Source organism: Microcaecilia unicolor, chromosome 6, assembly GCF_901765095.1.
Source record: "Microcaecilia unicolor chromosome 6, aMicUni1.1, whole genome shotgun sequence".
NCBI classification, from domain to species: domain Eukaryota; kingdom Metazoa; phylum Chordata; class Amphibia; order Gymnophiona; family Siphonopidae; genus Microcaecilia; species Microcaecilia unicolor.
In genome coordinates, this window is record NC_044036.1 from 73,038,677 (window position 1) to 73,057,961 (window position 19,285).

A 19,285-nucleotide genomic window follows, 5' to 3' on the forward strand; every position below is an offset into this window, starting at 1 on the left:
AAAGACGGAGAGACTTCAAGGAAGTCACTGCATATCTTCAGAAAGCGGGACTGCGATATCGATGGCTTTTCCCGTTTGGATTACAAATTACAGTGGGAAACAATACCCGGCGCCTTCAAACACACCAGGGTGCGTGGAGAATACTAAGAGAGATGGGCTGCGCAGACATTCCAAGAGCAGAAGAGGCAGAACACCAATCCCAGCGCAGTTCACGGAGGAAGGAGACGAGCGGTTGGCAGACGGTGGAAGGGAGGAAAAATCGCCCATCACCCCGTGCAGAGAGAAAAGATATGGGAGAGGACGATGGTACTTGAAGCAGCGAAGAACTGAGTATGGACTTAAATTGAGTATTTTTTGCACTTAGCGAGTAGAATGTTGGTGTGCAAAAGAAGATGGACTCAAAGGGAAATCAAACATAAGGGAGTAAATGTTGTTGTTCAAGTTGATAATGGGGGAGAGTTCTGTTCTTATAGTTGTGAGATGGGATGTCGTTGCTCTGAGGGTGGCAAGCTTCCTTCTAGATCAAACTGGCAAGCAAATTAGTCAGCCAGTTGGTGGGGGGAGTAGAGGGGGGGAAAAGAGTGGGAGGGAGGGGGGATCCAGGGAAGAGGGGGGCAGGGGGTATACGAATTGGGTCATGGAATGTCAATGGATTAAACAACCCGGGTAAAAGAAGTATTATATTTCGGGAGATTCGTAAAATGAAATGTGATATTGTTATGCTGCAAGAGACCCATATTAGAAAACAGGATGAGTCTCTAATCATGAATAAAGGATTGGGCGAAGGGACCGCACTAGCCGACTCCAGGGGGAATAAAACTGGAGGGTTGGTGATATATGTGAAAGAACACTTGCAGTTTCAAAAAGTGGCTGTATATCAGGATAAGGATGGGAGGTGTCTTGCAATTAAGGGACAAATGAATAATCGCAGCATTACTCTTATAAATGTGTATGCCCCAAATACTGGACAGGAAAAATATTTTGACACGATTAGAAAGAGATTAATACCTTTTGTAGAGGGAGTGGTGATGATGGGGGGTGACTTCAATCAGCCGATGGGATCACTTGACCATTCAGCAAGTCAGGGGAGAGGGGATAGATATGGTGGGCGACAATTTCTCAGAATGATGCGAGAGCTGGACCTGATAGACATATGGAGAATGCAACATCCAGGCCAGAGGCAATATACACACTATGCACACGTACAGGGAACATATGCAAGAATAGATGCAATCTGGTGTAGTCGGGGAGTGTGGGAGGACATGAGAGAGGCAGAGATTGAAAATATCCATGCTTCAGACCATGCGGCTGTGTGGGTCCAATTAGATGGGTTAGGTAAACAAAGGAGGGGGCACCTATGGAGACTTAATGAATCACTTTTAGGTGAGAAGGCAGACTGTGAGGAGGTGCGGGACACTATCAAAGAATATCTCCTATTATACGACACAGGTGATGTAACCGAGGGGACATTGTGGGATGCTTTAAAGGCTGTAGTGAGGGGGGTGCTTATTAGGAAAGGAGCCTATAAGAAAAAGAAGAGGGCAGCCCATGAACTTGAAGTGCGGAGACAATTGGCTAGATTAGAAGCACTACATCAAAGGGAAGGGAGGTCACAACAACTAATAGAGCTCAAACAGTGGAGGGCAAAATTACAAGAGATCCAAATGAAAACAATGGAGTATCATAGACAATTAATGCAACAGAAATTTTTTGAGTTCAGCAATAAGGCAGGTAATCTATTAGCTAGGGGGCTACGAGAAAGAAGGATAGCAAGTAAAATTACCAAAATAAAAGGACCAAAAGATTTGTTATTCCATCAAGATGGGGAAATTAGGGAACAATTTATGAGTTTTTACAGGACCTTGTATAAAAGGGAATCAACAGCCCCTGTAGAAGAGATTAGGGCTCATTTACAGAATCTAGGCTTACAACGAGTCTCTGTTTCACAGAGGGAGATGTTGGAAGCCCCTATAACGCTGAAGGAAGTAGTAGAAGTCATCAAAGGCTTGAAAGGGGGGAAATCACCAGGAGTAGATGGTTATACAGCCAAATATTATAAAATCTTCCACCAAGAATTGGGCCCGCTATTGGTCAGGTTGGGCAATGCCTGTTTTGCTGATAGGGGACTCGCATGCAGGAAGCAGGGATTACAGTACTATTAAAACCGAGGAGAGATCCTACCTGATGTGGCTCTTATCGCCCGATATCCTTGCTGAATGTAGATGTGAAAATACTAGCCAAAGTTATGGCGGATAGGCTAAGTGGGATTTTGCCATCACTCATTCATGAAGACCAATCGGGCTTTGTCCAAAATAGGCAGGTAGCAGACAATATTAGGCGGACTTTAAACCTGATGTGGGGAGCCCAGAGAAGAGGGGACTCTATGACGCTCTTGACCATAGTCGCTGAAAAGGCGTTTGATAGAGTGGAATGGGAGTATTTATGGGAAGTCATGATGGAAATGGGATTGGGGCGGCCTTTTATAACTTGGGTGAAAGGGTTGTATGAAAAACCAGTGGCAAGGATTAAGGTTAATGGGGGATGGTCAAATACACTCAATATCCAGCGGGGAACGAGACAGGGGTGTCCCCTGTCCCCGTTACTGTTTGCCATATCCATCGAACCCCTAGCACAGCGAATTAGGGACTTAGGAGAGGTGAAAGGAGTCAAAATGGGAGGGAGAGAGCATAAAATTGCCTTATTTGCCGATGACTTATTGTTCTACATAGGATTGCCCCTGACAACCTTGCCGGTGCTTATTCAGGAATTGAATTCTTTTGGGAAAATGTCTGGATTTAGAGTGACTTTTGATAAATCTGAGCTCATGGGCATAACAGTAACGGATCAGGAGGCAGAACAACTGAGGGGGAGATCTGTTTTCAGATGGACAGACTCCAGTTTCCGCTATCTGGGCATACAGATACCGAGAGACCTTTATACCAGCTGAATTATGTCCCACTTATAGCAGCAATCCGGAGGGATCTTAGCAAGTGGAAAACAGGGTGGCTATCGTGGTGGGGCCGCATAGCGGCAGTCAAAATGAACATACTACCCAGATTGTTGTTTCTCTTCCAGACTTTGCCAATTAACGTCCCTAAGGGGGAGCTGCAGAAAATACAGATGGAACTGGGGGAATTTATTTAGGGAAGGAAAGCAGGCGCGATTGTCCCGGAAAATAATGTGGGGGATGGTAGAGCAGGGAGGAAGAGGAATGCCAAACATTTTATGGTATTACTGGGCAGCTCAACTTAGGCAAATCGGAGTCTGGAGTAAGGTCGATCTCTCTCCCGTGACCAGACTCGAGCAGATTTTTGTTCAAAAAGGGAGATTAGATGCATTATTATGGGGAACCTACCTGGAGAAAGATTATAAGAATTTGACATTAAACCCATTTCTCTCTCACTTGCTCTTACTATGGGGGAGACTCAAACAGAAATTAAGGGGATTACAACATAAATCTACCTATGCGTGGTTAACACAAGAACCCGGGTTTTCAGGAGGGCAAGAGAATAAGATATTTAAATCATGGTTTGATAAGGGACTGATCAGATTTCGGGAACTAACAACAGAGGGACAACTTAAAACATTTGAAGTACTTAGGCAGGAATACAATTTACCTGAGACTGACCGGTATACTTATTTCCAAGTCAAAAGCTATATGGTGAAGGCCAGCTGGCATAAAGGTAATTGGCTAGAGAATGAGAAATTTGAGAATTTATGGGGGAGCATAATCTGGGGAAGTAAAGGAATCTCCAAATTGTATGAGCACATTAGAGGAACTGAGTTTGTAAAGTTGTCTTATATGAAAGCATGGGAGCAAGATCTTAACACAGAGTTCAGTGAGGAAGAGTGGAAGAAAATGTGTCTGGAGGTTAAAAAAGCATCAGTATGTGTACTAGTCAAAGAAAATGCCTATAAGGTCATGAGCCGATGGTACTATACCCCAGACAGAATAAGAGCTATGTACCCAGGAGCTCTAGATACATGTTGGCGCTGTGAAGGAGGGAGGGGGACATACTATCACATATGGTGGGAATGCCCGAGAATACAGGAGTTCTGGAAATTGGTCTCAGAACATATAACCTTAGCAACAGCGGTTCAGTTCTCTTACGATCCCAAGTGTTGCTTACTGGGATACGAGAATAGGAAAGGGAAAAAACGGCAATGTAGACTCAAACGATTATGCCTAGCAGCAGCAAAATTAATCATAGCAGTGAAATGGAAGCAGAAGCAGGGGCCCATGGGTCAAGACTGGAAGTCAAAACTGCACATGTTGATGGGTTTAGAAAAGCTGACTGATAGACGCCGGGGACCCAATAATCCAAAGGCAGAAGAATGGCTACAACTGGAAAGGGTTTTGGGAGGGGGCGGAAAAGAGACAGGAGATACTGCTTCATGAGGAACACTGAGGGAGGGAGGAGGGGGGGTTTGGAATGAGGGGGGGGGGATAAAAGTGAGGGGATGGGGAAAGGGGGGGGGGGAAATAAAAGAAAAAATCAGATCAAGTTGGAGCTTATATGTTGATGTTTTAGCTTTTGCATAATACAAGAGACTAAGTCTCTCTGAATTTGTTATCTTGAGTTGCTAATAAAAGTTTTTCAAAATAAAAAGACCGCTCTCCCGGTGGAGGGAGGGGTCGCTTTGAAAGATATGGAAGACTGGCAGCTAGAATCCGCATTGAAGCGGTCCTTTGAAATCTCGAGCCTTTCCTTTAGGGCGGCGATTTGCAGTGCCTGTGCAGCCCGTGCCTGTCTTTCCTGGTTACAGCAGGCGGGTGATATGCTCAAGGATGGCGCGGGTTCCCTCTCTGAGGTTAGCCCGCGTTTGGACTTTTTTTTGGCTGATGCCCTTTATGATCTGCTCAGAGCTGCGGCTAAGCAGATGTCTGTGGCGGTGGCTGTCCGCCGTCTTCTTTGGCAATGGCATTGGGTGGCTGACATGGCTTCTAAGAAGCAGCTGGTGAGGTTACCCCTTCGGGGCCTTCTGTTTTGTGGAGAGGAATTGGAGAAGATTGTTAAAGACCTAGTGGACTCCATGTCCCAGCGGTTACCTAAGGATAGGCCGCGGCCTTCCAAAAGCTCTGTTTTCCCCTCCTCTTCCAGGCAACGTTTCTGCGAAGCTCACAGGTATCGCCCGGGGCGCTCTGCTGGGTTTTTCTCAACGTGCCCGTTTTTAGCAGAGGAACTCCATTCGCTCAGACAAAGGTTCTGCAGCAGCTGGCCAACAGCTAGGAGTTCAGGGGCGCCCTCCACAATAATAGGACGCTGGTCCACTCGTCGATTCTTGCAGTAGGGGGTCGTCTTTCCCTCGTCATTGAGGAGTTGACCAAGATTTCTTCGGATCAGTGGGTCCTGGACCTGATCAGAGAAGGCTACCGATTGGAATTCGGTGCCCCGGTGTGAGATGCTTTTATGGAGTCCTGATACGGCACTGCCGTCAAACGGGTGGCGGTGGAGGAGACCTTACAAGTCTTGCTGCAGCTTGGAGTGGTTGTTTCGGTTCCTCCCGCCAAACGCGGCTGCGGTCGCTACTCTATTTATTTTGTGGCCCCTCGAAAAGGCGGGTCTTTCAGACCAATCCTCAACTTAAGAAGAGTCAATGAGGCCTTAAGTGTGCGACACTTTCGCATGGAAACCCTGCGCTCCATCATTGCGGCGGTACAGCCAGGAGAGTTTCTCACATCTCTGGACCTCAAGGAAGCATAGTTGCACATTCTTCCTTTGCCTCTGCATCAGCGGTTTCTCCGGTTTGCGGTTTTGGGCCAACATTTCCAGTTTCGGGCCTTGCCTTTCGGCCTTGCCACAGCTCCCCGTACCTTTTCCAAGGTAATGGTGGTGGTAGCTGCCGTTCTCTGGCGAGAGGGTGTCAGAGTTCATCCATATCTCGATGATCGGCTCATCAGGGCAGATTCGGCAGACGAGAGCAGTCTCACCATGACCAGAGTTTAACAATTCTTCAGACTCTGGGCTGGGTGTTCAATTTGCCCAAAAGTCACCTGATCCCCTCTCAGTCTCTCGAGTATTTGGGGGTCCAGTTCGACACGGCTTCGGGGTTCGTCTTCCTCCCCGACCACAGGCAATGCAAGCTTCACAATCGGGTCCGTCTGCTCCTGCGGATGCCTCGCTCTCGAGCTTGGGACTTTGTTCAGCTCCTAGGGTCAATGAAGGCCACCATGGAGGTGGTTCCCTGGGCGAGAGCTCACATGAGGCCGCTGCAGATTGCTCTGCTTCAGCATTGGTCTCCATTTTCCCAGGAATACCAACGCAGACCAATGTGGCTCCCTGCGGCCCGCCACAGTATGGATTGGTGGCTCTCCGACAGGATGCTGCGACAGGGAATGCCGCTCGCACTTCCGTCTTGGTGCCTGGTGATAATGGATGCCAGCCTTTCAGGCTGGGGAGCTCATTGCCAGGGAAGCTATGCTCAGGGTCAGTGGACACCCGTGGAAGCGGGGTGGTCCATCAATCGCTTGGAACTGAGAGTGATATTCCAGGCTCTTCTGGCCTTCCACAAGACTCTGAAGGGGCTCCCTGTGCGAGTTCTGTCGGACAACACGACAGCGGTGGCCTACATCAATCGTCAGGGCGGCACTCAGTGCAGGGCCCTTGCCGCGGAGGCTGCTCAGAATTTCCTCTGGGCCAAGCTCCACTTGCATCTGCTGCCGCAGCTCACATAGCAGGTCAGAGCAACGTGCAGGCCGATTTCCTCAGCAGACTTCTAATCGACCCGGCGGAATGGGAACTGACAGAAGAAGTTTTTCTTCAGATTTGTGCCAAATGGGGAAATCCCGGAGTGGCTCTAATGGCGTCAAGTGCAAACGCCAAAGTTCCTCACTTGATCAGCAGAAGGAGAGCTCCTCACTCGGCGGGGTTGGATGCTCTGGCTTAACCCTGGCCCTCGGGTCTTCTGTATGTGTTCCCTCTTTGGCCCTTGATAGGGCGAGTCCGAGGTTTGGTGATTCTCATCGTCCCGGATTGGCCAAGGCGTGGTACGTGGACCTCCGGCGGATGCTGGTGGAGGCTGCACTTCCTTTGCCTCTGGTGTCGAACCTGTTGGTTCAGGGTCCGGTGACCATGGAGGATCCCTGCCGGTTTGGTCTTTCAGCCTGGCTCTTGAGAGGGCGCAATTGAGAGACAAGGGCTACTCTAACAAGGTCATCTCCACTCTCTTGCAGGCCCGCAAGCGGTCTGCCTCCGCAGCTTTTGCTCGGATCTGGCGCAAGTTTGAAGCGTGGTGTGTTCCAAAGGCGGTCAGACCCACACTGGCTACAGTCTCGTTGGTCCTGGACTTTTTGCAGGACGGCTTACAAAAAGGCCTGGCTTACAATTCCCTTCGGGTTCAAGTGGCAGCATTGGCATGCTTCCAAGGGAAAGTCTCTGACTTGTCCCTTGCTGCTCTTCCGGACATTGTCCGATTTCTCAGAGGGGCACTTCGGCTCCTTCCTTCTGTGCGGTCGCCGTGTCCGGCTGGAACCTGGGGCTGGTGTTGAAGGCTCTTCAGTGTTCGCCTTTCGAGCCGCTTCTGCAAGCTTCTGAGAAGGATGTGACTTTCAAAACAGTCTTTTTGGTGGCCATGACATCGGCTAGACGCGTATCTGAGCTTCAGGCATTTTCTTGTCGGGCTCCTTTTCTACAGTGCTTGGAGTCCGGAGTAATGGTACGTATAGTGCCTGCCTTCCTGCCTAAGGTGGTTTCAGCGTTTCACCTGAACCAGCCCATTTTTCTACCTTCCTTTTCTAGGGAGGACTTTCTGGATCCCTTTGGGCAATTGCGTCTTTTGGATGCCCGCAGGGCTCTGTTGATGTATCTACAGATGTCAAATGACTTCAGGACTTCTGTTCACCTTTTTGTATTGTTGACAGGTCCTCAACGCGGGTGTTCGGCGTCTAAGGCCACTATAGCCCGTTGGCTCAGGGAAGTCATTTTTTCTGCATATCTGATTTCAGGACGGTCTCCACCTGAAGCGTTTAATGTGCATTCCATGAGAGCGATTTCCTCCTCGTGGGCTGTAACGGGTGTCTTTTCTCGTCAAGAGATCTGTCGTGCGGCTACTTGGGCTTCTCAGCTCTCGTTTGTACGACATTACAGACTGGATGTTGCTGCAAAGCAGGACGCGCATTTTTGAGCGCAAGTGCTTGCTTGCAGAGTTGCCGGTTCCCACCCTACTTAGGGAGTACTTTTGTACATCCCATCAGTTAATGGATTCATCTGCTGTTGATGACAAGGAAGGGAAAATTAGGTTCTTACCTTGGTAATTTTCTTTCCTTTAGTCACAGCAGATGAATCCATGATCCCTCTCTGTCTGACTTTGTTTTGTTGTTCAGATCCTTCATGCAGATATTGTATCTCTTCGGGAGGAGTTGAGGATCAGTTCTCAGAGTTTCTACATGCTTTTCTATCGCAGGAGGTTGAGAATGTCCCTCCTTTGTTTGGTTATTGCTCCAGTTCTGGGGTGTTTGTTCCCTGTGAGGAAAGTTTACGTTATTTTACCTTTCTTTCTCACTGTGCTTTGGAAGTTTCATATACTGAAGGCAGAAGGGGCTAGCTGTCCAAGGTCACTGTGGTTTTTCAGTGTTCTCTATCTCCACCTGCTGGTAGGCGGATATAACCCATCAGTTAATGGATTCATCTGCTCTGACTAAAGGAAAGAAAATTACCAAGGTAAGAACCTAATTTTCCCATCCAATCCCATTAACCCCTCCCCCCCCCCAGTTGGAGGTGCATCTTGAGCGTTTAGGGTCAAAATATCAATTGCATGTCAGCAATTTACAATTCTTTTTTTTTTTTTTTTTAACCATTGATGAATCTTCTCGTGAGATCGTAGCTTTTTTCGTTTTGTGTTCAAAGACAGTAAAAACATGGTTAACTGCAAATAGATTTTGTTTAAATGTTGCTGAGAAGCAAGTTTTTTTCTTTCTGGTTCAGCACTGGGCAGTTTTCCAGTTACTTTTATGTTTGAGGATGTAGAAATCCCTATTGGTAGGGAAATGAGTTATCTAGGGTCATTTCAGACTTTTTCTTTTTGAAATCAGAGTATAGTCCAGAGAGTGTTGGTTAAATTTAAAAAGTCTTCATTATTTGTGGAATTTTATTAGTCCTATTAATTTTTATACAGTTGTGCAGTGAACTGTTTTCCTTTGTTTATTGTAATGCACTTTTTCATGGCTCGCCATTACAATTTATGTGTATTACAGATAGCTCAGATTTCCCTTTTTGAATATATTTCACCAACCTTGATGAAATTATATTGGTTTCCTATTATGTGGAGAATCCATTTTAAGAGTTTAGCTTTAATCTATAAAGCTTTAATTATCCTCTTTGTATTTCTACTTAATTAAAACTTTATTAGTCTGCTAGGGCATTGTGATCTGCTGATAAAGGGTTTCCTGATGTCCCTCCTGTACATTATACTAGATGAGTATCATCTACTCTTTATGGTTGCAGGACCAAATTGGTGGAATGCTTTACTTTTATAGTTGTGTTCATTACCATCTGTACTTTCTTTTCATAAGCAGTTAAAAGCTCACCTTTTTCAGCAGGATAGAGTGATTCATTATGATAATGTTTTTGTTTACTGTTTGATTTTGGTGTATGACTTGATGATGTTTAGATATATTTTGGCAGCTTTGTGGTTTTGAATTTTGAACTTGATTTTTATTGTATTTTGTTTTTATTGAATTATGTGTGTTGTTTGCTACTTAGATTTATCAATAAGCGTGATATAAAATTTTATAAATAAAAACATGAGCTGTGGCAACGCCTCAGCTGTGGGATTCTCCACTTGTGTGGCTGAGTCATCCTGCTTGTCAACAGAGAAAGCAAAGTTCCTTATCTGTAGTGTGGGTTCTCTGTAGAGAGCAGGGTAAATCACTCACCTTCCTGAGGAATTGATTCCTAAGCTCTGCACTTGATTGAAGGAACTCGTGAAATAGAGGCTGCATAGGAAGTTCTGAGCATGCTCAGACAAACATTCTAGTTTTTCTGAGCTCTTGAGAAAACTATTCATGTCTGTGTCATCCGATGATGCCTTTCACTTCTGTGTATGATTTATCCTTGCTTTCTATGGTGAACACGCTTTAAAAGTAAGCATCTTTTGCTTTCCTTGTTCTTGGAAACCCAAAAGATTCAAATATAGAAGGACAGATATTCAAATAGAACCAGTAAAACCCAGATAAATCTATTACTTAAAAAATACATAAACAGTATCCAAAAGTAACATAAAAAGCTTCAAAAATGTGGCTTTTTATATTACTCTTGGATATTGTTTATATATTTTTTCATTGTACTTACCAGACCAGTTCAGGACCTGTGGGTTTGTGTCTGTTGGAGACCAAGAACAAAGACTTGTTCAACCTGCTCTATTTGAACATCATGCAGCTCTTGGGCCACTTGGAGTGTTGGCAGTCAGTAGCACCTGGGAGTTTAGCATAAGATTAGGAAGCTCCTACAAAAAAAAAAGAGTCTGAGCTTCACTTCCCCCCACCCCCTTTTCTCCTTCTTCTACCAGAGAAGAAACTTTAGAACCACCTAGTTTTGGAAGCTCATTTTTCTACAGCAGAGTGGGGGTGAGTTCTCTTTATGCCTTATCTATCCTCAAGGGAGCTCTCTGGGACTTAGATATCACTGCAGAGGGTTTTTCTATTTATTCCTGCAGAACCGCAGTTGGTGGTTCCGGCTGTGGGCAGGCTATACCCCCAAATTTAAATTTCATTGTGCCCTGGCTGCCTGAGGAGAATTCTGGTTTCAGATTCATGGAGACCTTGGCTGAGCATGCTAAGTACTGCATCCATGCACCCATTGTGAGGGCCAGCAGAGCACAAGACTGTGCCTCTTGTCATTCTGAATCTGGCATAGCTGTAGATAGAGGGGGAGCACCTCCACTGCCACAAAAAACACTGTCGGGGAAAGACAAAGTTCCCCATGGATCTTTTACAGAGCCAGGTGTGGTGGCAGCCATTTTGTTACAAGCTCCTGCAGATTTGTGGGACCCTGCTAAACACCAGGTTGGGGTTCAGATATCACACAGGGGTTCAGAGAAGTCTGTGGTATCCTCTATTCTTCCTGCTTCAGGGGATTCTGTGGAGGCAAAAGTTTCCTTTTCTCTCAAGTTTGAATTATTACAATAAGACATTTCTGTTCAAGCACATACAGAGCTCTCAGGGAGAGCAAGCGCTTCTGCCAATTTCTACTGTTCCCTTTCACAGTTTACTTCCTAAGTGCAGACGGCAGGGATTTGAGGATTGGGACTTTTATTCTGAGTCTTTGCTATTTTGGAACATTAGCTGTGTGTTTCTTCTACAACTGTATCTTTCTAAGTGACTTAGAACAAGGGGAGCTTCCTGCAAAAGGGGAGCCGGTTGATATTGTGTATCTGGATTTTCAAAAGGCGTTTGACAAGATACCTCATGAAAGGCTACAGAGGAAATTGGAGGGTCATGGGATAGGAGGAAAAGTCCTATTGTGGATTAAAAACTGGTTGAAGGATAGGAAACAGAGAGTGGGATTAAATGGGCAGTATTCACAATGGAGAAGGGTAGTTAGTGGGGTTCCTCAGGGGTCTGTGCTAGGACCGCTGCTTTTTAATATATTTATAAATGATTTAGAGATGGGAGTAACTAGCGAGGCAATTAAATTTGCTGATGACACAAAGTTATTCAAAGTCGTTAACTCCCGACAGGATTGTGAAAAATTACAAGAGGACCTTACGAGACTGGGAGACTGGGCGGCTAAATGGCAGATGACATTTAATGTGAGCAAGTGCAAGGTGATGCACATGGGAAAAAGAACCCGAATTATAGCTACGTCATGCAAGGTTCCACGTTAGGAGTTACGGACCAAGAAAGGGATCTGGGTGTTGTCATCAATAATACACTGAAACCTTCTGCTCAGTGTGGTGTTGCGGCTAGGAAAGCGAATAGAATGTTGGGTATTATTAGGAAAGGTATGGAAAACAGGTGTGAGGATGTTATAATGCCGTTGTAATTGCTCCATGGTGCGACCGCACCTTGAGTATTGTGTTCAGTTCTGGTCGCCGCATCTCAAGAAAGATATAGTAGAATTGGAAAAGGTGCAGCGAAGGGCGACTAAAATGATAGCGGAGATGGGACGACTTCCCTATGAAGAAAGACTAAGGAGGCTAGGGCTTTTCAGTTTGGAGAAGAGACGGCTGAGGGGAGACATGATAGAGGTATATAAAATAATGAGTGGAATGGAACAGGTGGATGTGAAGCGTCTGTTCACGCTTTCCAAAAATACGAGGACTAGGGGCATCCGATGAAACTACAGGGTAGTAAATTTAAAACAAATCGGAGAAAATATTTTTTCACCCAACGCATAATTAAACTCTGGAATTTGTTGCCGAAGAACGTGGTGAAGGCGGTTAGCTTGGCAGAGTTTAAAAAGGGGTTAGACGGTTTCCTAAAGGACAAGTCCATAAACCACTACTAAATGGGAAAAATCCACAATTCCAGGAATAACATGTATAGAATGTTTGTATGTTTGGGAAGCTTGCCAGGTGCCCTTGGCCTGGATTGGCCACTGTCATGGACAGGATGCTGGGCTCGATGGACCCTTGGTCTTTTCCCAGTATGGCATTACTTTTGTACTAATGGAGGGAGATGATTCCACAGTAGTTAGGTCAATCCTCTTCAACCTAATGATGACCCCACTATCCAAATCCTTATCCACCCTAGACCTTAACCCGTTCATATATGCAGACGATGTCATAATATACATTCCGTACAAATCCAAACTGACTGAAATCACCAACAAAATCAAACTCAGCTTAAACATCATGGACTCATGGGCAAATGCATTTCAGCTAAAACTCAATAAAGAAAAAACAGACTGTCTCATCCTCTCATCCCAACACAGCGCGGACAACCCCACAACTGTCAACACCCCAGACTACACCCTTCCTATCTCAGACAGCCTGAAAATCCTCGGAGTTACAATAGACCGTAACTGAACGTTAAAGAGCCAAGCGGCATCCACAACAAAGAAAATGTTCTACTCAATGTGGAAACTCAAACGCCTGAAACAGTTTTTCCTGTGGGATACATTTCGCAACGTGGTACAATCAGTGGTACTAAGCCACTTAGATTACTGCAACGGAATTCACGTGGGATGCAAGGAACAGACCTTAAAGAAGCTTCAGACCGCTCAGAACACTGCAGCTAGGCTGATATTTGGAAAAATGCGATATGAAAGCGCAAAACCCCTCCAAGAACAACTGCACTGGCTCCCAATTAAAGAACACATTACCTTCAAAATCTGCACCATGGTTCACAAAATAATCTACGGTGAAGCCCCTGGATATATGACAGACTTAAATCGACTTACCAACTAGAAACACCTCAAAATCAACACGAACATATCTAAATCTGCACTACCCAAACTGCAAAAGCCTCAAATACAAATCAACTTACGCATCCAGCTTTTCCTACATAAGCACACAACTCTGGAACTCATTACCAAAAGCCTTGAAAACGACGCACGACCACCTAAACTTCCGGAAATCACTAAAAACTAACCTATTCAAAAAGGCATACCCTGCTGATCCAACGTAAGTGCCTGATCTCTGTGACACAACAAAATTAAAATACGTAATGGACGTAACTCAATTCCTCCGCTGCACGTTTCCCTAAATGTGACTTTGCCACATGAACTTTATCCTGCCACAATTTCACTTTGTATTTGTTCTCACCGGAGCCGTCAAACACCTTCTGGTACTATGTAAGCCACATTGAGCCTACAAATATGCGGGAAAATGTGGGATACAAATGCAACAAATAAAATTACTCAGGAAACTTGGTTCCTATGAGAAAAGCTCTGATCCATAAACCATTTGGAGCTCATAGTAATGCATCTGATGCTTCACAAATTCATCTTTATAGTTCAGGGAAAGGCGGTCAGTCTTTCTGACAGTGTGACGGCTGTTGTTTACACCAACAAACAAGGAAGCACCAGGAGTTTGGCAGTGTCCCAGGAAGAGAATCTACTGCTAACGGCAGAAAAAACTTATGGGTTCTCTCAACAGCCCACTTTGCAGGCATACACAATATTCAGCAGAGATTCTATAGACCTGGGAGAGTGGAAGCCCTCTTATCAGGCCTTTCAGGTTATCATGAAGTGCTGGGGTTATCCAGTTCTAGATCTCATGGCAACAAGAGCTAATGCAAAGGCTCCACGTTTTTTTCTTTCAGAAGAAGGAACTCAACTCTGAAGTCCTGGATGCTTTAATTCAGCCCTGTCCTCTGAATTAGTTTCTCCTTTATCTTCCACCTTTGCTGATGCTAGGGTGGATTCTTCGAAGGATTTCCAAGTATGTTGGCAGGGCATCCTAGTAGCTCCAGAGTGGCCAAGGAGATCATGGTTTGTGACTCTTATTCAACTCAAGGCCCATCATCCATTAACATTTCTCAGGAAAAGGATCTTCTTCTTCAGGAGCCTCTCGTAATGGAGATCCAGCTTATCTTCAACTTGCTTTATGGCTCTTGAAAGATCAAGATTGAAATATAAAGGTTATTCTGATGAGGTGATTGAGACTCTCCTTCTTCACTCCCTCAATGCATGCAAGAATTTGGCATGTGTTTGATTTGTGGTGTACAGAAAAAGAAGAATCTCCTTTCAAATCTTTTGTACTTACATTCTAGCCTTTCTCCAAGATGAGCTACATAAAGGTCTGGCACTAGGTTCCTTTAACAGTCCAAGTGGTGACATTGGTTTGTTTCAGGGGCCATGTAGAAAGATACTCTGTGGCTTTCACCCAGATGAGATTTCATTTCTCAAGGGATTCCCTCATATTCTTCCTCTTCTCCTTCGTCCTTTTCTAGAATGGAATATAATTTTGGTACTTAAGGTATTAGGTAACTCTCTGTTTTGAGCCTATAAAGAAAGCAACCCTGGAAGATCTCATTCTGAAAAATGTTTTCTCCTGGCTGTTCCTTTGGCATGAAAAAATTCAGAGTTGCAAGCCTTATCATGCTGGGATCCTTTTTCTCTGTTTCACAGAAGCAGGAATGATAGTTACAACAGTTCCTTTCTTCCTCCCTAAGGTGGTATCTTTCCATTTAAATTAGGACGTTGTTCTTCTTTCCTTCCTTAAAGAGGAACATGGTCCACAATTTAAATCATTCCATTTGTTAGATCTGTGCCAAGTACTTCTCGGGTAAGTTGAAGTAACTAATAAGTCAGTAAGTCAAATTGTCAGTCCTTTTTGGAGGTCATGAAAGGGAAATGCAACCTCTAAACCTACAGTGTACAATGGATTAATGAAATGATATTTTAAGTTTATATTCTTAAAGGAAAGCAAGCCCCCAGCAGATTAAGGACTCATACTACTAGGGGTGTGGCAATATCCTGGGTTGAATCACGTGCAGTCACTCTAGTTTATATTTGCAGAGTGGCAACCTGATCGAGTTTTCATACTTTTGCTAAGCATTACAGATTTCGATTTGGCAGCGCCTTTTGAGCAGGATTTCTTCTGCTTATCCAACTTGAGGATGGCTTTGATATGTCCCACAGGTTGTGGACTGGTCTGGTAAGGATTTCAAGGAAGGAGAAATTAGGTTTAACCTGATAATTTTCTTGGAGTAAAGGAATAGCCTAGTGATTAGTTCAGTGGCCTGTGAAACAGAGGAACTGGGTTCAATTTTCCCTGCAGCTCCTTGTGACTGTGGGCGTCACTTAACCCTCTATTGCTCGAGGTACAAAATAAGCACCTGTATATAATATGTAAACTGCTTTGATAGAAACCACAGAAAGGCGCTATATCAAATCCCATCTCCCTTTCTTTAGTTCTACCAGACCAGTCCAGAGTTCCACCTGTGTGCTGTATTGTTGACATTGGTTGTTTATGCAGGTTGAAAGGTTCTCGTTTTACAATTTCATTCTCATACGATTACATGTGGGGGGTTTTCCAAAGAAATTTGTTCAATAATGGATTTATTCTTTAATCTCCATTGCTTTGTCATTTGAAATACTGATCTTCTGTTGCTTCATGGTTTTCAAATAGATCAGGTCACACGTCTTAGTTCTGTCTCCATCTGCTGGTTGGCAGAGACAAACCCACAGGTCCCAGAATGGTCTGGTAGGACTAAATGAAAGAGAATTATCAGCTAAGACCTAATTTCTCCTTGTGTGTGAATGAAAGAAGCAAAGAGGAAGTGGGGGCTGGGAGAGATGCTGAGAGGACTGGAATAGGTGTGAATGAAGGAGTGAGATGAGGGATTTGCCTCTGGGCTCACCCATAGTAACATAGTAGATGATGGCAGAAAAAGACCTGCATGGTCCATCTAGTCTGCCCACGATAAACTCATATGTGTATACCTTACCTTGATTTGTACTTGTCTTTTTCAGGGCACAGACCGTATAAGTCTGTCCAGCAGTATTTCCCGCCTCCCAACCACCAGTCCCGCCTCCCATCACCGGTTCTGGCACAGACCCCGTATAAGTCTGCCCTCCCCTATCCTAGCCTCTCAACCACCAACCCCTCTTCCCCCACCCAATTTCAGCTAAGCTTCTGTGGATCCATTCCTTCTGCACAGGATTCCTTTATGCCTATCCCACGCATGTTTGAATTCCGTTACCGTTTTCATCTCCACTACCTCCCGCGGGAGGGCATTCCAAGCGTTCACCACCCTCTCTGTGAAGAAATACTTCCTGACATCTTTCCTGAGTCTGCCCCCCTTCAATCTCATTTCATGTCCTCTCGTTCTACCGCCTTCCCATCTCCGGAAAAGATTTGTTTGCGGATTAATACCCTTCAAATATTTGAACGTCTGTATCATATCACCCCTGTTCCTCCTTTCCTCCAGAGTATACATGTTCAGGTCAGTAAGTCTCTCTTCATACGTCTTGGAACGCAACTCTCATACCATCCTCGTAGCTTTTTTTTGTACCGCTTCCATTTTTTTAACATCCTTCGCAAGGTACGGCCTCCAAAACTGAACACAATACTCCAGGTGGGGCCTCACCAACGTATTATACAGGGGCATTAAAACCTCCTTTCTTCTGCTGGTCACACCTCTCTCTATACAGCCTAGCAACCTTCTCGCTACGGCCACCGCCTTGTCGCACTGTTTCATCGCCTTCAGGTCCTCAGATACTATCACCCCAAGATCCCTCTCCCCGTCCGTGTCTATCAGGCTCTCCCCACCTAACACATACACCTCCCTTGGATTTCTACTCCCTAAGTGCATCACTTTACATTTCTTCGCATTGAATTTTAATTGCCAAACGTTAGACCATTTTTCCAGCTTCTTCAGATCTTTTTTCATGTTTTCCACTCCCTCCGGGGTGTCCACCCTCCCCATTTTTACCTCCCCTTCCCTTTCCTACTTTTGACTGCTCCTCCATCCTCCTCTCCCTCTGTCTCTGTCTCCTCCTCCTCTTTTCCTCCTCTCTGCGATCCTTTCTCTGTTTTCATCTTTCTTCTCATTCATCATTAGTCTACTCTTCTCCTATCTTCCCTTCCCAACACTGACTTGTATGATTTCTTTCCCTCCTCCCAAGAGAACTAAATAGCAAACAATTCATTTGTCTAGTTAATCTAACATTTCTTTTTTTATATATAATGTATATTTCCCCTCAAAACATTCCACATCAAGATGAATTAAAGTAAACATTTATATCAGTGCAACAAACATGCTGCACTTTCAGCATGGAAGAACAATTATTGAAATATTCAAAAAATAATCAAACTTATAAATGGCAAGTGACCGACTCACCTGCAAATGCACAGTAGAGACGTGATGACGTCAGAGGGCGGAACAGAGAGGGAAACGGAGTCGGACGCTGCCGCTGGAGCCTGGAAACGAACATCGCGTGCACCAACCTCCACCCTCCCCCCCCCCATCCCCACTGCTGCTCCTGCCCCCCTCTGTATCAGGCCCCCTGCACTGACCTGACAGCGCCTCTCACCTCCGTGTGGTAGCACTGCCTACAGCGCTTTCACACGGAGGTGAGAGGCGCTGTCAGGTCACTGCAGGGGGCCCGGCATGGAGGGGGGAGGGAGCGGCGGCGAGAAGGGTAGCTGGAAATCTCGCCCGTTTTAACGGGCTTAACGGTTAGTTAAGAATAAGAAACCAAAAAGTCTTCACTACATACTGTAAGTCTTCACATCCTTTGTCATAGCAAACTCAAATTGGCTCTGTTTCCAAAAATTACCTTAATCAGGCCTATAATAAGTAGAGTTTGCATGTGCTCAGTCACAACAGTTGAGATGATTTGAATACACTGTATGAAGAATCAAACTATGGTATGAAATAAGTGTTTGGCATTTTTAAGACCTTTGCCCCAAATCTAAGCACTGAAAGAACTCTGGGATAAAGTTATTTAAAGGTACTGATTGGGGCAGGGCTTCTCAAACTTGTCTTGGGGACCCCACAGCCAGTCAGGTTTTCAAGATATCTACAATGAATATGTATGAGGTCAATTTGCAAACATGAGTCTCCAGTGCATGCAAATTGTTTCATGCATATTAATTTTGGATATCCTGAAACCCAACTGGCTGTGAGGTCCCCAGGACAGGTCGGGGAAAGCTATGAGAAAGTTTCAATATGTTTGAATTATCCCTTTGGATACCTTCAGGTGCATCATTGTAAACCGGAAATCGTTTTTCACCACCAAGAGACTGCCTCGGTCAGGCAAATCCTCCAAAGTTAGTAGCCATGGATGAAGGAAATTGCTGAGGCATGCCACTGTGAAGATTAAGATTACTTTAAAACTGGGATGGACTAATTTTTTTTTTGTACATTCTGCCAAAAAGATATAAGCAAAAACTCCACCATTTCACTGTGCAAAGTTGGTACATGTATATCTTAAATAACCTATGGGTACTATTATTGCAAAAGGGGCTTCTATTATTGCAAAAGGGGCTTCTACCAAGTACTGAGCCAAGGGACATGAAACTTTATGTAATCAAAGACATGTTGGTTTCTTCATCTTAATTATTTTTTGAATATTTCTCTAATTGTTCTTTTATGGCGAAAGTGTATAATATGCTGTGTAGTTCAGTGACGCAAACACCAACACTAATGCATTTTGAATTTTATTTTTTAGATTATTGAATGTGAAAAATGTACTAGGGTATTAAGATTGTTACAAGGCATTACAAAATGCAAATTAGCAATATTTTTATGAAAATGTATGCAAATATGCCAAATTACAGAATTTTCAAACTCCAGTTGCAGGATGTTAGGGAACTGAGGCTATTAGCAGATTTGGCTTTTTGGACAGTTGGGGATACCAGATTTGTTCCTGGATTTGTTAAAAGTGAATTTCTA

The 19,285-nt window shown here is 44.7% G+C and overlaps 1 protein-coding gene across 2 annotated transcripts in view; it reads left to right on the plus strand.

Annotated features, from left to right (window-relative positions):
• The window catches only part of MTF2 (metal response element binding transcription factor 2), a 162,817-nt gene that overhangs the window by 55,309 nt on the left and 88,223 nt on the right, over positions 1–19,285 (plus strand). The gene's annotated exons all lie outside the window — the stretch shown is intronic.